Raw genomic sequence first — 19,522 nt, 5'->3', positions numbered from 1 at the left:
GGCATTCCAGCCGTCTTCAGCCAGGCTTGCTAGAATCCAGTGGCAAAGTGAGCAAGGGACTCACGTCTGAGCATACCCTGCCAACTTATGGCGACAAAGCGGTAAAAAAGGGGGTGGTGATGGACGGAGCATCTGAACCAATCAAACACTCACACCCAGTCAACAGACATGGCCCTATGCAAATCAGTCTGACCCTGTGCCTCATGGGAACAGTCCAGCCCGAACTGCCAAACCATGCCTTCCCTGGACCGGAAACAAGCTTCCTAGGACTGGTTTCTGGCTGTTCCCATGAGGCACAGGGTCAGACTGATTTGCACATGGCCATGTCTGAACTGGGGTGGCAGAGTGGGCTAAAGAACGGTGATGGATTAAACCATTGTGTCACTTTTTTTTTTTAACAAAGGCACCCATACTGCCCCTTGCATGGCTTTGGAAATATCTACTAGCATTTTGCATCATGATGCACCACAAAAGTGGTGCAGCCATGGTGCAAAATGTTAGTAAACCTGGCCTTTTATGTGTGAAAGAACATAACGTGTCTGTATATTTTCATACACTTGATACTTTGGAGTTATTGAAAAGAAAGAGGAAAATCCTGGGAGTCCTAAATGTTGTGCCCCCAGAAAATTAGGGTCAGTCATCAAATTTAAAATAAGAGGAAGCTGCTGCCCTCCTGTCCTCTCAAGTCATCTTTATAAAATATGTTACCCCTGCCCATTTTGAAGCTACCACAAAGCAAGCCACAAATGCAAATAAGACTCTTCAGAGGCCTTATGGGGTACTTCTACGAGGAAGCAGTTAATATTTGAACAGCGGGTCTCCTGCTGTTTTCAGGACCCGGCGAGCCTTTTCTTGTTTGTTTTTCTTTTTTTCTTCTAGAAGGGGATGCCCCTCTCCCACCTAGACATCCCAAGTCTTTTTAGGTCGAGCGACCTATCTCAATGCGCATGCGCATTGAGAGCGGGAGCTCGATATAAAAGGGTTTAAACAGAGGTTTAACTAGCTGGCGATTTGGTGCTGTGTGTAGCTCGAGCGACCTATCGCAATGCGCATGCGCATTGAGAGCGGGAGCTCGATATAAAGGGGTTTAAACAGAGGTTTAACTAGCTGGCGATTTGGTGCTGTGCCCGTGAAATGCTCGTGCACAGCATCAAATCGCCAGACATCTGCCATCTGTTCCCCAGCAGCTCCACCCCACAAGCTTCCCCCAGTGTGCGCTCTGGCTCAGCCGAGCCGCACTCCTCACACACCTCTCACCCACAAGTGAAGCTTCACTTCAAAGCATGCCGTTATCATTCATTGAGGCCGGCCGTGACTCGCATTTCTCCTTCCTTCCAGCACTGGCTTTCCTCCCACACCTCTCACCTACAAGTGAAGCTTCACAGCATGCCGTTATCATTCATTGTTTTCACGGCCGGCCTCCGGCCGTGACTCGCATTTCTCCTTCCTTCCAGCGCTGGCTTGTTTTTATCATGTCCCTTTACTTGTAAGGCAATCCTTGATACATCAGTGCCTTCTAAGCTTAACCATAACTGCCACTCATTTTCACTTCCTCACATACTGACACACTGAGGCGCAGGCACTTAGCACAGCACGAGAACAACTCTTCTCACGGAGCATTGAGCAATGTACTGAAACACACTCCCCATGGTATTTCCTATCAAACAACGCAATTCCACAAAGTGACATGCAACAGGTCGCTTTGGCGCCTTTTCTGGGTATAAAGCACTATATGAATGTAAACCCATAACAATACCCGAGATGGTTGCCATTAAGGGCCAATGAACATTGAATTAAAAGATATCAGAGTTTGCACGTGTGGGAGGGTAGCATGTTACTGTGTAGCACAATGCATTCTTTTTTTCTCTATAAATCACAACACAGCACAATTAGCTGTGTGGCGAGCTGTAATTGGATATTTCATTACATTTGCAAAATACTTTTGTATTTTTGGGCCTATACCATGCGATACTTCGCTTTATAACAAATATGCATCACACAGGATGCATTGGAACACCGGAAGCTAATACCGCCTGGAGACCTCCGGTAGCCCTGCTGTGTGGTATTACCTCCTTTACGATCTCCGTGGGTCAGAATCGGGATAACTTGGTAATTGCTCATGTTCAACCCAGTATCACGCTGCACAACGTAGAATACGGTGTGTTTTTCGCTTACATTTTAAATCTTGGAAAACTGTGGTAAATGTGTATGGACAAAAACAAGGCTATTTTATGTGGTTGGGTAATCTACCAGCCAGCCAACTGAAAGCTTCATGGCACCTTCTTCCAAACAAGCATTGAAAATGCAATAGGTCTCGCCTTTGATTAAGTTAAAGCCATTTGCTTTGCTAATGGTATTGTATAGCAAAGTAATTGGCTTTAACTTAATCAAAGGCGAGACCTATCGCATCCACCACCGCATCCACCACCACATCCACCACACCCAACACAATCACTTCCACCACCACCACCACTTTCACCACATCCACAACCACCACATCCACCACCACCACATCCACCACATCACCAACACATCCACCACCTCCACATCCACCACCACCACCACATCCACATCCACCCCCTCATCCACCACCATCACCACCACATCCACCATCAACACCACTACCACATCCACCACCACCATATCCCCCAGATCCACCACTACCACATCTATATATGTGTGTGTGGCTCTGTGTGTATGTGTAGGTGCACCCACCACCACCACATCCACCACACCCACCACCACTACATCCACCACCACAACCACCACCCCATCCACCACCACCACCGCATCGACCACCACCACCACATCCACCATCACCACCACATCCACCACCAACACATCCACCATCACATCCACCATCACCTCCACATCCACCTCCACATCCACCACCACATCCACCATCACCTCCACATCCACCACCACATCCACCACCACCGCATCCACCACCACCGCATCCACCACCACCACACCCACCACCACCACAGCCACCACCACTACATCCACCACCACATCCACCACCACATCCACCATCACCTCCACATCCACCTCCACCACATCCACCACCACCGCATCCACCACCACCGCATCCACCACCACCACACCCACCACAACCACCACCCCATCCACCACGACCACCGCATCCACCGCATCCACCACCACCGCATCCAGCACCACATCCACCATCACCACCACATCCACCACCACATCCACCATTACCTCCACATCCACCATCACCTCCACATCCACCATGACATCCACCGCCACATCCACCACCACATCCACCACCACATCCACCACCACCACCACATCCACCACCACCGCATCCACCACCACCGCATCCACCACCACCGCATCCACCACAACTGCATCCACCAGCACCGCATCCACCACCACCACCGCATCCACCACCACCACCACACCCACCACCACCACACCCACCACCACTACATCTACCACCACATCCACTACAACCATCACTACCACCACCACTACCACCACCACCGCATCCACCATCACCACATCCACCGCATCCACCACCACCACATCCACCGCATCCACCACCACAACCACAACCACCACCCCATCCACCACCACCACATCCACCGCATCCGCCACCACCGCATCCACCACCACATCCACATCCACCACCACATCCACCACCACCACATCCACCACCTCATCCACCACCGCATCCACCACACCCACCATCATCACTTCCACCACCACATACACCACCACTTTCACCACATCCACTTTCACCACATCCACAACCACCACATCACCACCACATCCACCACCTCCACCACCACCACATCCACCACCATATCCACCCCCTCATCCACCACCACCACATCCACCATCACCACCACCACCTCCACATCCACCACCACCATATCCCCCAGATCCACCACTACCACATCTATATGTGTGTGTGTGTGTGTGTGTGTGGCTCTGTGTGTGTGTAGGTGCAAATGCAATGTCATCACCTCCACATCCACCATGACATCCACCGCCACATCCACCACCACATCCACCACCACATCCACCACCACCACATCCACCACCACCGCATCCACCACCACCGCATCCACCACCACCGCATCCACCACCACTGCATCCACCAGCACCGCATCCACCACCACCACCACCGCATCCACCACTACCACCACACCCACCACCACTACATCTACCACCACATCCACTACAACCACCACTACCACCACCACTACCACCACCACTGCATCCACCATCACCACATCCACCGCATCCACCACCACCACATCCACCGCATCCACCACCACAACCACCACCCCATCCACCACCACCACATCCACCGCATCCACCACCACCGCATCCACCACCACATCCACCACCACATCCACCACCACCACATCCACCACTTCATCCACCACCGCATCCACCACACCCACCACCATCACTTCCACCACCACATCCACCACCACTTTCACCACATCCACAACCACCACATCCACAACCACCACATCCACCACATCACCACCACATCCACCCCCTCATCCACCACCACCACATCCACCATCACCACCACCACCACATCCACCACCACCATATCCCCCAGATCCACCACTACCACATCTATATGTGTGTGTGTGTGTGTGTGTGTGGCTCTGTGTGTGTGTAGGTGCAAATGCAATGTTTTTGGATTTTCATCACAATAAAATACACTGAACATAATCTTCACAAAAGTTATTTACAAACATTTAAGCTATTGCCATTATAAATTACAATAACTTTTATTTAAGTATTAATTATTTACAAAATTAAAAGCCATTGTTATGTGTAATATCAAGACATCCAAGTCACGTAAATACAACACACATTGCATTACAAATGCTATAGGTGTCACATTTGCAAAAGTTAACACTATTGACATTGTAACTGACAAAGCTATTAATTTTGCTACTTTCAAAACCAACACATAAATAAAAAGTGTCATTTACAATACCAATAACTCAAACTTTCCTAATGCGAGACCTATTGCATTTCCAATGCTTGTTTTAAGCTGGGGCTACAAGGGGAGCCCACTGCCGGCTGCCCAGCAGGCTCTTCAGCTTCCACCTCAAAGGGAACCAGCGATGCTCTATTGGTGCTCCCTCTCAGGTTCTTCTGGGCTAGCCCTCGGGGTCCTGGGGAGCTCTGTATTAACAAGGTCTTTGTTTTGCATCGGGTCCCGGAACCTATAACAGTACGGAGGAGGGTGCCCCATGCACACGTCCTCCCCATGACCATTTTATGAAAAAACGTTTGACTAATTTTCTCTCCCCATTGGGAAATAAGGAGAATTGTGGTGGAACTCCACACTCTCCGTCAAAGGTTGCCAACCTTAAAAAGGCCTTTGCTTATTTTCCTCCTGGTGGCGCTAGAGGCAATTCCAGGAGCCTGCTGGTGCTCCCCTCCTCTTTTTGGGGCACAGAATTCCAGATCTTCCCCAACGGATCCTCAGGGGGTGAGTTACCCACTGGTCCAGGGGTCAACTGAGGGCAGAGTGCTGAGTCATTTAGGACATCAGGGGGTTGTCTTTCCTATTGTCCAAGACTGCTGCTGCAGTCCAGTTTAGTAAAGGAAAGTACAGTTTAAAAGCACTGTATGTACTTGTGCAGAGTGTTTAAATGGGGGTGGAAGATTTTTTAAGCCAGGGAGCTCTGGACAACCTGGGGTGCCACGTCACCTTTTCACCCCATCCCAATCCTCCTGCACAGCATGCTGGAACAGTCCAAAATGGCGCTGTCCAGAAGTCACTGGTCACATATCCTCTGAGGGCCTCAACTCTGCCCATCACTGATATCACTACCAGGACCCTTCCCACCAAAACTTCAAAGAGGAGACCCCTCCTGTGAAGGCTCCAGTCAGTTGCCTGTGCTTCCTCCCTTGTTCAGTGAGAATGGGCTGTCCCAGCCCTGGTAGAGAGTGTTATAGCTAATTACCAGATCAGATTTTCCCCCATCTGCTTCTGCTCAGGAGCTGAGGGAAGCACTGTTAACTACTCTTTTTGATTGAGGAGCCTTTTGTTCCCTCTGCTGTGGAGCATCATGATTAACTCAGCCCAGGGTGACAAAAAGCTTGAACTCTGATCTTGAGCTGAGCCAGAGAAATATGAACATTCTGAATGACCCATACATTTTCCATATATATTCTTGTGACCTGTGATTTCACCTGTGTGCAAACTTTCAACCCCAGTTTAATCCCATATGTGACATTGTAGGCCTAAAGGAAGCAAAACTGCACTCTAAGACAGAATTCCCTCTATGTGTATGAAAAGGTGTGACTGCAAATAATACCATACTGGCTTTACCTATGAGTGCCCACTAATATTTTCAGGCCTACTCTTGGTCAATATATAACCCTACAGAGTTCCCTCTGCACAAGGCCACCTGTGCGCAGTTAACGACCTACGCACAACAGGAGTCTCACATGTGCAACCCACACACATGTGCACACATGTGTGCACCATTGTCTACGTGCAACCAGTCAAGTGCCCCTTACCAGCAGCCTTACCTTAAAAGGAAGGCACTGGCAGTAAACATGTGCAGTCCACTTACCATGTGATTATTGGGGTTGAGACACAAATAGTTAGACTTACCCACAGAAATAAGTCAAAAACCAGGGGAGAGAAAAAAGCAAACAGTCTGAGAGTACTAAATGGACGGAATCTATTTTGCAACACTTTACCTCTGGGGAAAACTTATTTACAAGATTAGGTAAATACACCACCATATTGCACATAACTTGGAATCATGGGTTTTGAATTCACTGGTGGACTCTCCCACAGTCCTGCCTCTTTGACTTCAAAGCAATACATTCAAATGCAAAGGCTTACCAAATAAAAGACCGTTCTTTCAGGTGAAGGAACGCTGCTAGAACATTTGATAAAAAAACTATTGGAATCAGAAATAAAACCCAATACAGGAAAAGGAAAATGGAATGTTAGACAATCATGCAATTGCAAATTTCTTACAAATTGAACAGCTTATATTAAAAGTTTAAATGCCTCTTTAGGCAATTTATTTCATTCAAGTATAACAACAGTTTAGAAAAATGCTTTACTTGCATGCACCTTTTCTGTTGTCAAAGTAATTTTTAAAAAATCGATTTCGGGTCTTGAATTGTTTCCTGAACTTCTCCAACCACGAATTTTTTCTGCAAATCTCTACACGCATGTATTCAAACAGAAAAGATCAGAGGCAAAGCCACAGAGGCAAAGGCCAACTCACAGAATCACAATTACACATGTGCACGATGCACAAACACACCAACATAGACGTTCTTTTAGATAAAGGGTTAAATTTGTGTACATACCCGCTCAACTTATCAGTACCTTCCCTCTCTCTCTTTACAATATTCTAACCTTAATGTCTGCATACAGTATAAGAACAAGCATTTACAATGCAATGGTCTCGGCATTATTAAAGGTAGAGCTATTGGCATTGCTCATGACATTTTTTTTCTTTTTTTTTTTAAACATAAATAAATGGTATTGTCTTTTACAATGGCAATAGGTGAGCATTAGAGAGTAGTAGAGAGTATTCACAAAGCCACCCACACTCACAGAGCTACACACACACACACACACACAGAGCCACCCACCCACACCCAGAGAGCCACCCACACACACAGAGCCACCCACACACACGCAGCCACCCACACACACACAACCACCCACACAGAGAGCCACCCACACACATAGAGCCACCCACACAGAGAGCCGCCCAGACACAGCCACCCACACACAGCCACACACACACCCACCCACCCACACACACAGCCACCCACACACACATCCACCCACACAGAGCCACCCACCCACACACAGAGCCACCCACCCACACACAGAGCCACCCACCCACAAACAGATCCACCCACCCACACACAGATCCACCCACCCACACACAGAGCCACCCACCCACACACAGAGCCACCCACCCAAAAACAGAGCCACCCACACACACACAGCCACCCACACACACACACAGCCACCCACACACACACACACAGCCACCCACACATACACAGAGCCACACACACACACTTAAACACCTCTAGCTAACACAAAGCCTTTCCACTTAGCATACATTTGCACGGACAGTGCACAGCCACAAACTGTCTCATCCTGCAGTAGATCAATGATACATGCCGCATCTGGAGCACCTTTCCATTCAACATGCAGGCACGCAGAATGCAACTGGGGAATTTCAAGTGCAGCAAAGCATTGTACTGTACAGTACTAACGTATCGTCCATGTTGAGTACTAAAACATACACATTCCAGCCATCATCTGGCTACTGTATGCTCCACCAGTGCCCCCTGCTGTAGAATTCAGAACACTGTCCCCAATGAATAGCGTGCACTGCACTAGAGACGAACCCATAGTCACAAGTGTTCACTATTCCGCACAAGCTTTCTTCTGTCAGGTGAGCCCTGACCCCTCTCCCCCCCCCCCCCCCCCCACCATACACACATACCCGTCGTGCAGGCACCAACAACAGCATGTCAGTGATGTGCGTGCAGAGCGTCAGAAGCAGTAAGAAAACCCTAGTGACAGGAGTGCACTGCATAAGAGACAACCTCCGTTACCAGTTCACAGCACCAGCACATCAGTGACAGGAGAGCACTGCAATATAAGCAGCACCCAGCTTACAGGTGTGCACGGGACACCGCACTAGAAATAATCCCCCCTCCCCCAGTGTCAGTCGTGATCTGCACCAGAGGCAAGCCTCGAGCACGGGCATGCACTGCACGATAAAAGATCATCATTGGCAGTCGAACACTATATCCGAGATAATCGACCCCGCCCCCAGTGGTTGTCCTGCACAGCACCAGAGACAGCACCTCACTGTATCACAGCCAAATCAACTCTTGCCTCAAGTGACTGAAGTGCACTGCACTATAGATACCCCCACAGTCATAGGATTGCACTCTACCATACAAGCCTCCCCGTGTCAGGCGAGCCCTGGATCAGCGACAACAGAAGCAAAAGGGCAGTGACAGACGTTCAGAGCCCCCAGTGGTTGTCGTGCACTCACCAGACAAAGAACCTCAGTGACTGCACTGCACAGCGCCAAGAAGCCCTTAAACCGAATCACAGGCAGGGCAGCACAGAGGCACAAAAACGGAATCACGGACAGGGGAGCACAGAGGCACAAAAACCGGGATCACAGACAAGGGAGCACATAGGCAAAAAAACCGGGATCACGGACAGGGGAGCACAGAGGCACAACAACGGCATCACGGACAGGGGAGCACAGAGGCACAAAAACGGGATCACGGACAGGGGAGCACAGAGGCACAAAAACCGGGAGGATCCAGCGTCTCCGGTGCGTGCTGATGACGGAACCGGGAATCCAGCGCTAGCTGAGACAGATAGAGCGTCCTCCGCTCAAATGCTGACCGCGGTGTATGCCCTACGCTGGAGCCCCGTTTCTTATGACTTTAGAAGATAAACCAGGCAGGGAAAGAACAGAAGGAACGAGCCGTGTGCACGTGCGCACCTAGCTCAGGTTTCGTCAAAATCCTGCGACAATGCGTGCGTGGTGCAAGTGCTGTGACAGTGTTTGAATTGAAACAGTAAAGGATTGAGGTCTCGAGATGACTAGATTGTGTCGCCATGTTTGGTGAGGCAAGTGCGCATACCATTTCCAACTAAATTGGGTTTTCTGTTAAGCCGTGGCAGGGCCGTTGTCTACAATTTGAACAGGTTAAAGTTGTGCAATACCAGTGCTGGCATAGTATACTGGGCAGCAGGTAACTGTTACACCTCCGAAAGCTTTTCACAGAGGTTGACGGCTGTGCCTGGCTTTTAAGAGCCTGCTTCTCTCCGTCACATGACACTGACCAACTCGAGATGAAGCTATAACAAGCATTATCATAACTCGTACCATGATGCGGGTATCTGCTCTGAAATGCACACACGAGCGGGAGGGGGGCGGGAAACACACACACGGACAGCAAAAATACACGGAGAGCGGGAGGGGGGGCGGGAAACAAACAGGGGGCGGGAAACACACACGGACAGCGAAAATACACGGCGAGCGGGAGGGGGGCGGGAAACAGACGCTCTGAAATGCACACACGAGCGGGAGGGGGCGGGAAACACACACACGGACAGCAAAAATACACGGAGAGCGGGAGGGGGCGGGAAACAAACAGGGGGCGGGAAACACACACACGGACAGCGAAAATACACGGCGAGCGGGAGGGGGGCGGGAAACAGACGCTCTGAAATGCACACACGAGCGGGAGGGGGCGGGAAACACACACACGGACAGCAAAAATACACGGAGAGCGGGAGGGGGCGGGAAACAAACAGGGGGCGGGAAACACACACACGGACAGCGAAAATACACGGCGAGCGGGAGGGGGGCGGGAAACAGACAGGGGGAAGAAGGCACGGAGGGAAACAGCCACGATCTTACCTTCACTGCGAAGGATCGAAAATGGCGGACACAAGCTCCGAGATTTTTTCCGATTTGGGGGCGTGGTTTTGATGTTCTGAGTGACGGGCAACGTCACTGTCTAAAGAACATCAAAAATTACGCCCCCAAATCCGAAAAGGACGGAGCTTGTTTGGAGTGACGCATCTCTCCTCCAATGGCTGGCCTCCGTTTAGGAAGCCAGCCAATGAAGGAGAGATGGGGCACGGAGGCGGGACCTTCGCCGCTACTCAGACTCATTAAATCTCCGGCCTAAGACTGCGCAAGCGCAGCCTTTTAGGCCTTCGACCTAAAAAAGGTTACACTTATCATATAGCAAAGCAAATAAAGGGGCTTATTTACAACAAAGTGACTCAGCGCGGAGCTGTAAGCCATTTTGCTGCACCGCACAGAGTCACTTGCAAAGCACAGGGATGTGTCATATCTACAACAATATGACGGATCCCTTTGCTCCCCCGCGCTGGTGCACAATTGGCTGCCATGCTCCGATGCAGGCACCTTTGCACCACAATGCAAGGGTGCCTGCGTTGCAGGGAGATTGTTTTTTTGCAGGAAGGGACACCTTCCTGCACAAAAACAATCATGAGTGGTGATTTCCTCTTGCTATGCATGCTGCCGAATGCAGCATGCATTGAAAGAGGGAAAAACGAGGAGAAATTAAAACATTTCTCCTTGTTACACCTCCCTATGCTTCCCTTGGGTGGCAGGGTGCCTGCGTTGGCACTAGGCGAGCTAAATTTAGCACCAGCGCAGGTAGGAAAGCATGTCTGCACTGTATTCTTGTAAATACGGTGCAACTCTGCGTTTCAGAAGTGGCAGAGTGCGGCGTTAAGCCAACAAGGCTAAAACCGGGCTCCGTCACTTCTTTTGTAAATATTCCCCTTCGTTTCCTGTTTGGCCGAATCATTCATCTAGCTATTGACTAAATTTGTACTTAAATAAGTCTGCAGTGAACCATCGATTTCTAGATAATCCATCAGCCACAGTGATGAAGAGTCAAGAGAGGGTTCACCTGGGGCGTACAAATGCACGAAGCAACATTTCCACAGATTTCACATTTGAAGCAATATTTATCTTTTTGAATGCAGACAAATAGTTAAGACATACTTGGTGATGGACCTCGAGCTGAGTTCATGCATGCCCAGCAATCTCCAGCTCAAGCACTCGAATCTTTAATATAGGGTTGGATTATTTAAGACACCTGAGATCCAGAGGGTCAGAGGTCGTGCTTCCAGTGTGAGGACGAAGCAGGTGGCCTGCGCGGGATTGATTATGTGCAGAAGGGGGTGTAGGTCCTGCAAGAAGGTGGTGGTACCACAGACAAAGCCCCATGAATGGACCTTCCTTCACTCTAGTGCTGCACGAACCTGAGGTAGAGTCCTACAGGCGCAGCTGGAAGATTCTGGGCATAGCACAGTACCTTGTGCAAGCACACACCATGCATAGAGCCGCAAAGCAATGGTAGATACTGTGCTATCCTGGCGTTTTTACACACCATCTCGTGCACACAGGAAGGAGTAAAGAAAAGTCGACAATCTGGGAGATTTCCTTCCTCTAATTGCTTTATATTTTGACTCCTTGTGTTCTAAATTAAAACGGAATCTTCAAAACATACAAAGGTTAGTGGCGTGGCTCAGTAATTGCAACACTCTAGAAATAATGTGAATCTCGCACAGCATGCACGCGGCGTCGCTAAATGCGAGAACGGAGGCCATGACCTCTTCCAGCCTCTAGTCACAGAGAGGAATCACTGAGCCCGACCAGTTAAAGCTCAAAGGATCACCCTGCGTTGGTACAACTTGCTGAAGGGTAACTTCTGCATCCAATGGATTCCCAAAGGGCCTAACTTCCGCTTCGCGACATGAAAAAAGGACAAAACACAATCATGTGAAGTCCTTTTTGCAAGGTTCCAAGCCTCCTGTAAACCTTGCCAATGTGCTGTCTAGATCTAGGATGACACATGGCTGTCCAATTGAGAAACCTACAAAAACACTCCTTGCAATCAATTCAATATAAACTTTGCTCGGTCTTTGAAATAAAAACAATAAAAGTAGTAAAATCCAGGATAAAAACATCACAAATAAATCACCCTCAAAATCACATTAAAAGACAATTGCGAGAGGCTCATTAATATTAATGAACCTCGCAATTTGCAACCCCATTGGGAATCCCAAACAGTGTTAAACACACTGTTGTACATTTCATTTAGCAACTCGCAATTTGCCACTCGCAATGTGTCGCCAATTGCGAGGCGCTAAATGAATTGGTCGTACATCTGGCCCCAAAATCCCTAGTACTTTGAGTATTTGTTTTGTGTGCACACGTGTGTATTTTTTTCGAACTACTGTTTTAATGTTTGAAATTTAACTCATACATATTGCTTGTGGGTCCCCGGCTTCCAGTGGTGACTCAAAGGGGGTTCTCAGGAGTCAAAAGTTTGGGAACCACTGGGGTAAGGTATTAATCTCGAACAGTAAATACCATGACCTCGAGGTGAGGCATAATGCCTCACAGGGTTTGGAAAATACCTCTTATTTCTAGTTTATCACTTGGAAAGGAGATACAGCATGCAGAATATGTATTTAAACCACTGAATTCCACATGCTTTGACATTCTTTCCAGGCCCCCCCACCAAGGTCTCCCCTCCCCCCACCATATATATTGACAAGTTTCACCTGCCGAAATCTAATACAGCAAACCAATGGAAGTGTGATAATTATCACACAGATCTGACTTCTGATCCCTGTGCGGAACTAAATTAAACACCCAGGGGCATATTTTCAATATTTTGGCGTAGGGCAGCGCGGCAAGCCTTCTAATTGTGCGGCCCTACGTCAAAAGTGCAGAAATGCGCTGTATCTACAAGATACAGAGCATTCCTGTCCTTTCTGCCAGTGCACAAACTGCAGCTGTGTGCCAACGCAGACACCCTTGCGTCATGGTGCAAGGGTGTCTGCGTTGTTGGCAGGAAGGAGCCCTTTTCTGCACAAAAACAATCAAAGGAGGCGTTTTCCTCATTCTGTGTGTACTGCAGAATGCAGCACACGCAAAAAAGGGGAAAAAACATTTCTCCTCATTACACCTGCTTTGGGACGGCGATAGTTTTGGCGCTGCCCCAGATTTACACTATGTTGGAAATCCGGGGCAGTGTCAAAAACCATAGGCCTCATTTATGAAAAGCGTTGCCTCCCTCTGAAAAACAGCAACGAGACACTTTTCATAATGCCATCCTTGCGACACAATGTATGCGCCATATTCACGCTACAAAGCTCCATGTCGAAAGGATTACACAGATACTTCAGGACTCCTGGACGCAACTCCAGCAATGTGTCATCACACATGGGGCGAGTCCCATGTAAAAGTCCCTGTGCCAATCCTTATGCCTTATGCCTGCTTGAAGCAAGTCGGAGAAGTGGCGCAGTGAAATCTCATTGATTTCACTGCATCACTTATACAAGGCTTTTTTATGGGGGAACACTCACCCTGCATGCATCCCACCTGCTGCAGGTATAATGTAGTGCAGGGCTTTACAAAGTGACCCATCTGCCTAGATGTGTCACTTTGTAAATAGGGCGCAGTGTAGCATATTGTTTAAGCCGCTGCAGTGTCACAAAAAGTGACGCAACAGCGGCGCAAGCCCTCATAAATAATGGCCCATGGGTGTTGCGTGAGAACACGCACAGCAACACCCATGGGACGCCCTTCCTCACAGCATAAGGCATTGCCTTACTCTATGTTTACAAGGCCATAAAAAGCCACGCAGGGTGGCTTTGCGTGGCCTTGTAAATATGGGCCGGCACATTGCGCCTCGAGAGCATCACAATAGTGACGCTCCAACAGCGTAAAGGTGTCGCAGGGGCATTGTAAAAACCCCCCCCAGTTGGTAATTAGGTCTCTAGATCACAAAATAGTGGGTAGATGTGGTAAATTATATCAGGAAGCAATCTGATCCTGATGAAAGTATCAGACTCTGGCGGCCTATTTGGATGCAAAACCACGTTAATTAGTTTGAAGCACTTAAAATGGCTCCACTCTAAAAATCTATTTTTAACTTTCTCATTAGGGGTTTTGAATAAATGAAGTGGTGCCCACCTCTAGGCATTTTCATAATTTGAGAATTCTTGTTGTAATGAGACACTTTCATTCAGTGCTAAGTCTTTTTTATTAGTATAGAGGTGCAACACCGGGGCTCATGGGTCGATAATAATGAGAGTCTCAGGATTTATCTCATCTGCATTGGCAGATTTCCAGATCCATCTGTTATATAGACTCTATTAGATACAAAATCAAGAGAAAAGCGCGTGTCCTCTTAAAATATTGTTCAATACATCATGACACCAGATCGATCCAGAAAGACATAAACAAAAGGAAGGAATATTTGCCATAGTAAATCAGGTAGAGTTCCCTGAAAGACACTGAGTGAGAGTACTAAAAAGGGAGTTCTATCTTTGTGTGATATAGATTAGAAGTGACCCACCTGATCAAGTCCAACACCCCACGTTGAGAACTTTATTGGGTGTGAAAAACAGCACTCCGATATTTTTCTCAAGAATGAGCAACAACTTGAAGATGTTGATGCTTACTGCACTAAAATTCATAAATGCGGTTAATTGCTAGGCATTCATTCCATTAAATTCCAGCAAGTTTGGCTTGCCTAAAGTTTTTTTTTATATATAACGCTTTCTTTATTGGCAGTTCGTGAAGATAGAATACACATCAGTCATTACAACAAAAACAACTCAGTGTATAGTTGTCAAATATCTGTAACAGTGCAGAACACATATATGTGACATCTTACAAAATGTACATGACATAGGCAATGTGATCCTTGTGCGCGGGGTCCCAGGGATGCAGTATGAAACAATGACACAGCGTGACATCAAAGCATTTCAGTAGGTCATCCATACAGATCCTCATTTCCTACTTACACCTTTATCTAGTACATACAGCAATTGACTTTACCCCTTAGCTGCGGCGGCTATTCTGCCGCAGTGCTAAGGGAGAGGGGGGGCCGCGCGGCGCCCCCATGCTCGTGACGGAACCGCTCCGTCACAAGCCTCTGGTGGGCTGTGCTTGTGACGGAACGGATCCGTCAAGGCCCCGCCCGCCTAATAGAACCAGCAGCGCAGGCGTGGAATTCGCACCGCGCAGGCACGGCGAGCGGGCCGTGACGGAACCGTTCCGTCACCAGCACAGCCCACCTGAGGCTCGTGACAGAACGGTTCCATCACGAGGACGCAAGGGGTTAAATGACTTCAGTCTGCGCAATCATCTCTCTTTCATCCTCAACTACACACGTCCTCTCCCGAACCCAGTCGAGAAACGGTTCCCAGATCTCTTGTGGTCTGGACGTGGGTGGCATTAACTCCCAGAAAGTAGAAAGCTGTATCTGACAGTATGTGACCTCCCTAATCCATTCTTTGATTGTGGGATTTCTCTCCCTTCCCCAATATATTGCTATTTGGCGTTTTGCGAACAGTAACAAGAGGGCATGCAACTTGCGTTTCTTTACATGTGTGTCCTTTACATACCCCAACAGTCCCACCATTGGAGCGGGTTGTAACTCTAGTCCCAGGATTTGATTAATGGACAGGAAAATATGTGTCCAGTACTCAACTAGTTTGGGGCATTCCCATGCCATATGCAGGAAGGAAGCCTCTGTGTCCCGCAACGCCAGCAGCAGCTATCCTCCCTAAGTCCCATCCTATGTAGGCTAAGGGGTGTTCTGTAATATCGATGTAAAAATTTGAAGTGAATCAGACGCAGTCTGTAGTTTGGGGAGAGTTCAGTCAACTGAGCCCAGCAATATGCCCATTGGTCCTCGGTCAGAGGGGACTCCAGTTCCATATTCCATTTATTTTGGGCTCTAGGCACTGTCACAGGGACGTCTGTTTGCATATGCCTATAGAGCCTGGCAATGAGTCTGCGTGGAGAGGGTGTACGCAGCAAATTTTCTAGCACCGCCAGGGTGAGTGGTTTGGTAGGAAATCCAACATGCAACGCATGACATGCAGCTCTAATCTTGTGATACAAGAATGTGTCTCCAAAAGTTGGCTTGCCTAAAGTTAATGGGAGGTGCAAAGTTTATTGGAGTACACATCGCACCACATAAAATTGTGATCCTAGCACAAAAAAACCCCACAATTTAATTGGCAACTTGTAAACAGGTCCAAATTCAGAGCCACATAAATTATGCCATTATCTAGCTGCTGTATGCATAGGTATGGATTTTCCAAACTGGCCACATGATAATCCATATGCTCCATAGTTGGAATATTCCAACAAAAATCGCTTCTGGCTCAAACATATGCAAGATTACTGCAAAAAGGGGCCGCATTTAGGGGCTTATTTATAAGTGTCATGCGCCGCCGGTGCCTCACGTTTAATACAGGAAAAAGTGACGTACTGGCAGCACAAGGAGCTTGTAAATAAGTGGTAGAAAAGTTAACCACTCATCTTTTAGGTGACGAGTGCTGTATTCTGTTGTTAAACTGGTATTAATGAGGAGAAACTGTTGCTGATACTTCAGTAGTGGGAGTTGAAATAGCAAAATGATAGTGCCAGTGAATGAACCACCTTATGCAGCATAATTTGACCTTTCTTACCACATACTTTAGTCAACACTGCTGCATAATTTCCTCACATAGAGAGGATAGTATTCCTTTGGCAAGCTATATTAAATTCATCTGTCACTTGGCGGGCGGGGCATGGAGGAATGCTCGCACACACAGGGCACTAGGGTGTATTTCTTCCTTTCTGCTTTTTTCCTTTTTATTCTAGCACATGGATGGGTGAGGTTTGGGCAGAAGTGGTGTGAGTGGCGACAGCACAACTAGGGGATGCTTGTGGGGTTGAAAAGAAGCATAGCAAATAGGGGTTTTATGTTTCATATGGTTGGAAAGCCTGTGTTTTTTCTTGTCCAATGAGATAATTTATGGTTATTAGTCTTAATGTTAATGAACTGTAAAATAAGCACACAGCAATTTTTTGAGTAGCTAATACATTTGCAATCCTGCATAAATACTTCTCCAAGAAACTCACTTAGTTTGTAGTAAAAAAAAAAAAAAGAGGAGATTATGTGTCCACTGTTGGGACAGGCCTACATTTCGTCATCCTCTGCTGTTATATTTTGGATAGCCATATTTTTAATAAGAAAAATACTTATTTGAGGTTGTTAGGTAAATGTTTCATGGAGACTTGGGGCTAGTGCCTGATAGTTCCTTTAAAAACTGAACGTCAGTAGTTTAATGTTGTATCTTATTTTGAACCCAATATTTTATTAATCCCTAGATGAGTTAGACTGGCAACTAGTTTAGCTATCCAGTTCGGTTTGTACAGGGAGAAACTATAATTACCTCCCCGTTATCAGACTTGAGGGCACATTATCAAGATAGGCGATACAATTATCGCCGCTTTAGCGGCAGAAAACTGCCGCTAAATCGTCGATGATGGGCTTGATAATATGCTCTACGGAATTCCAATCGAAGCACATGTTAGATGTGAAGACATCTAACATGGGCTTCAATTGGAATTCCATAGAGCATATTATCAAGCCCATTATCGCCGTTTTGGCGGCAGTTTTCTGCCGCTAAAACAGCGATAATTGTATCGCCTGTCTTGATAATATGCCCCAAGGTTTTTCAGTCCTTCACAGCTGCTCTGGCCCTGGTCGACACCTGGCGTAAATAGCATACAAAGGAAAGGCTATACTCCTGTTTTTACGGTAGGTTCAAGACTGCCTCCTCGATTGGCTACTTTTTAGTCTGGAGTATTTTTTTATGAAACAGCAATACAGTCGACCCCGCTATTATATGGAATACAATCAAAGCAACAATATGGGCGCATTTCATTACACCAAAAGCGTATCTTCTCAAAGATATTCTGTCTCTTCATCACCAAAAAATGACTTTGTCAGAAAATACATTAAATGAACTCCCTCAGTTGCCACTCTGGCTGAATTAGATCTCATAAGATATCTATTAAAACATTTCATTACCTCAAATCTGGTCCTGATTTTCTGTCACAAACAACTGCCACCACTTTATGTTTTATGTTCTAACTAGTGTTAAGAAAAAAGTCCCTATTTTCCAAACATGGAAATGCAATTGTAATACAACCCTTAGTAAACTCTCAAATCCATTGATACCAAAACCACATTGTTATTGAACACCATCAATAGAACAAACTAATCAAAGACAATATACAATGATATTACATTTTTTTTTACAATTTATTCAATATAAAACAATACATTCATACACAGTTTTAGTGCCATAAAATACAATTTAAAAATGTGTCAGATTCACATGAAGAACAGTGAAAAAATACAGATTTTTTTAACTGTTCTTCATGTGAAATTGTTTTATATTGAATAAATTGTACAACATTTTTTTTATATCATTGTATATTGTCTTTGATTAGTTTGTTCTATTGATGGTGTTCAATAACAATGTGGTTTTGGTATCAATGGATTTGAGAGTTTACTATGGGTTGTATTACAATTGCATTTCCATGTTTGGAACATAGGGACTTTTCTCTTAACACTGGTCACTGCTCCTTGTCCCGGATTGGATTTGTAAGGAGACCTCCCTTATTTCTGTTACTTATGTTCTAACTAGCACCAGCCAATTGCAACAATATGTGTTACATGTTACTTGTTAGCCAGTCCATCAGAGCAAACAAAGTCAGACCGTCAAGCTCATTACTATTGCCCTATGCGATGATCCTCCAAAGAACGACAATTGTATGTATCTTGTATATTTTATGTAATGTGTAAATACCAATAAAAACATTTTTTTTAAAACAAAGAAATAAAAACTACTAATAAATAAAGAGAAATAAAATGCAAAAACGTATGAGGAAGGTGATAACCAGGAACTTTTTTAGCTTAGTTGATCAGAAAAAGGACTAGTAAAATCTAATAGCATCGTAAACCACCCAGATGCTAAAACTACGACTAACAATCCAGAAACGACTTTTCCTTTGTTTCTGTCTCACTACTCAGTGATTTATGAAAGAGTAGTGTAAATCCTTTTTATCTCGTCTCCCATTAC

The sequence above is a fragment of the Lissotriton vulgaris genome, chromosome 9 (assembly GCF_964263255.1).
Source record: "Lissotriton vulgaris chromosome 9, aLisVul1.2, whole genome shotgun sequence".
NCBI classification, from domain to species: domain Eukaryota; kingdom Metazoa; phylum Chordata; class Amphibia; order Caudata; family Salamandridae; genus Lissotriton; species Lissotriton vulgaris.
Note: the sequence above shows the minus strand (reverse complement) of the source record.